Raw genomic sequence first — 3094 nt, 5'->3', positions numbered from 1 at the left:
ATGATAAATTAAAAAAAATCGAAAGTTTAATGTTAAAATTAATTTTTTTAAAAAAGTTTACAAATAAAACTGATACCATTGACAGCCACGTAGTTTAACCTATAAAAATTATAAGTTAAATTTTCAATTCCAAGGACACCAGCAGACAACTACAGGCACATGTCTAGTTTTAATAAAATTCAAGTAGTGAAAACTAACTGAATTAAAAGTAATAAATGAAGCCTAAGCCCTGCTGAATATTATCCTAATTTTAGCCTTTAGGAGTGATGTATTTGAGCTAAGCTGATCCAAATGTTGCTTACATTTACTACAGAAAATCTGCCGACATCTTTTTTGCTATTTACAATATACAGACATACAGCTATTATATTCGAAAATGATAAGAAAGGCTTTCAAGCCCAAACAGCCATGACAGACATGAAGGCAGCTCCAAGAAGAAGAGAAACGGTGGCTCCCGCTTGAAGTGTAGCGTTGTTTTGCAACTTAGGGTTCATGAAATCAGCGGCGAGCAGGTCGACGAGCGCCGTGTATATTAAAATCCCCGCCGATGCGGCGTTGAAGAGCCCTTGGACGATGAGTGCCTCGGGGCTGCTGTCATTGTACCTTTTGGATATAATTATTCCTATAGCGATTCCAAATGGGGTTGTGAGAGAGAAAAAGAGTGCCATGATTGCAACCCCACCCAGCTTGAATTGTGCCTAACGATAACAACAAAGCCATAAAGATTCCTGAGGATTTGTGCCATGGAAACTAATGAAGCGCGTTAAATTAATTTACCTGGGAAATGCATCCACCCAGTCCCATGCCTTCAAAGAACTGATGGAAGCTGAGTGCAACCACCAATGGCTTTATAGTTTTTGGATTTTTTGAAGCTCCTAAAGATATCCCTATTATCACTGAATGAACCACTATCCCCAACTCCAAAACCTTCAGAAAAAGAAACATTAACGGATCAAAATCAAAACTTTATCAAAATTGCCATTAATCATGAATGAATTTTTAGTTGTGTTACCTGAGATATAACTCGATAACGAAGAAGCTCGGACGAAGCATATGCATGAACATGCACGTAATTTTCATCACCATGCTCCTCCGTTTTCTCTTCATCACAGCCGCCATCAACCTGTGGTGTTTGATTCTTAACGTGAGACTTGGTGTAATGAGAAGTAGCATAAACATCCACAATCAATGTAGCGATCGCAGAAGTCATCGCCACCAGTCCGGCGAACGGGAACTTTCCCCAAGTGTTTTTGTCGAGGCTATGGTTTGTCAAGCTATCAGTAGCATCGGGAAGAACATGGATGAAGCCGGTAGACAATATCACACCGGCAGCAAATGCTTTGATTAGGAAGAAAACGTTCTTTTCGGGACGTAAAGCATTGATGGCTTTTCCGAGAAGGGGAATGCAAACGCCAATGGATCCAACAACAAGAATCGAAGCTATAGCAATGATCTTGTATCTAAGCGCTGAAGAGTTTTTATTGGGATCATCAGTTTCTTTTCGCAAGTACAGCTATCGTCTCCTCCTACCAATACCAGGGAAGGAAATACGATGAAAAAGCAGCAAAGAAACGCTAAGAGCTTAACTTGTTTGAAGCTGATCATGGCTGCCGTGAACTGAAAGCTAAAATCCCAGATTTTTTTTTTAAGATTTTGATGAGAAAGTTATTGGTTGTAAATGGAAGTATGGGACTTGCAATTTGCAATGTCCTTTTTGTATAGTCCAATAACCAATCAAGGGGCAACAGACAAGCAAACTAATTGTTCACGGAAAAAATAAGGTATAATATAAAAATTATTCATAATATTTGACTAAATAATCATTTTAATTTTAATTTTTTAAAGATTTTGACTTTTAATATTTATTTTGTGAAAAAAAATCTTCTTTATGGATGAAAATTGTAAGTTATTTTTAAAATAGGAGTCTTTTTATCTTAAAATGAAATATTTAAGGGAAAAACGTTTCAAAAAGAATAAGGGTTAAAAGACTATTTAATTAAATAATAGGAGTATTTCTATCTTAAAATAAATTATTGAGGAATAAAATACTCTGAAAAAATTTAAAATAATTATTTTAATAAGCGTTAATTTTAACCTTACCAACGTTAATGAACCATAAAGGTCAAGGAAAGCTTGTTGTTTTGTGTGAAATTGGCTTGTTGGACAAGGACGGAGCCATATGGATGGGAGGGGCGGCTGCACAACCCCCCAACCCAACATTGACGGGCTAACTACATTTTATTGGTTATTGAACATTTTAAAACTATTACAATTAAGTCTTTATCCTCTTAATTTCTTGGTGTAATTATTTTTAGGATACTATAGTATTAAAATTAATATAATCAAGTCTTGACCTAAAATTTACATGATGTAATTACTTTTAAGGCATTATTGAGAGTTTAATTCTACTAATTTTAAAATTTACATGATTTAATTACTTTTAAGACATTTAAATTTTAAAATTAGTATAATTAAACTCTCAATCTCTTAATTTTTATGATTTAATTACTTATTAATTTCCTATTTATTTTAAATTAAACAACTTATTCCAAGAATTTAAATTAGCTCACGACAATCTTTTTAATTGTGTCGCATTTATCATGATTATCACAATAACGTATGCTATTAAATATCACAATTGTGTAATAAATATTTCAGATGATATCTTTACTGTTATATAATGACGGCTATTTTAAAAGCTAACCACTATTTAAATTTATGTTTGCCCCTTATAATTTAATAAAGACTCCCGTCTCCGTACAATGATGACTTGGGCTACTGATTACAAAGATTGAACACTCTGTGGATTGGTAAATTGTTTGCAATGATGAAAAGGATTTAGGGTTAAGTTTGATTTAGATGTTGTCTTGGATTTAAATGAAGATGTATTTAGCTGTCTGTTTTCGACAATGTCACATCAGAGCTCAAGCTGGTCCTGAATAGCATCTTTTGATTTTTCAAAAGCAGAGCAGAGCTGTTACTTTCGTTTACGACGTCCGAAAAATGAAAGGAACTTCTTCTTACTCCACACTTGTTTTTCCCAATCGTAAATGCTTCCTTAGCTAAACCTGTACGCAACTTTATTCCATCTTTC

At 34.1% G+C, this 3094-nt stretch overlaps 1 pseudogene; it reads right to left on the bottom strand.

The window, feature by feature from the left end:
* Positions 1-214: 214 nt before the first annotated feature.
* Positions 215-1669, bottom strand: LOC120171175 (annotated as a pseudogene).
* Between the last annotated feature and the right edge of the window lie 1425 nt (positions 1670-3094).

Source organism: Hibiscus syriacus, unplaced genomic scaffold (genome assembly GCF_006381635.1).
Source record: "Hibiscus syriacus cultivar Baekdansim isolate YM2019G1 unplaced genomic scaffold, ASM638163v2 tig00111812_pilon, whole genome shotgun sequence".
Taxonomy (NCBI): domain Eukaryota; kingdom Viridiplantae; phylum Streptophyta; class Magnoliopsida; order Malvales; family Malvaceae; genus Hibiscus; species Hibiscus syriacus.
Note: the sequence above shows the minus strand (reverse complement) of the source record. Positions and strands in the feature narration are given on the sequence as shown.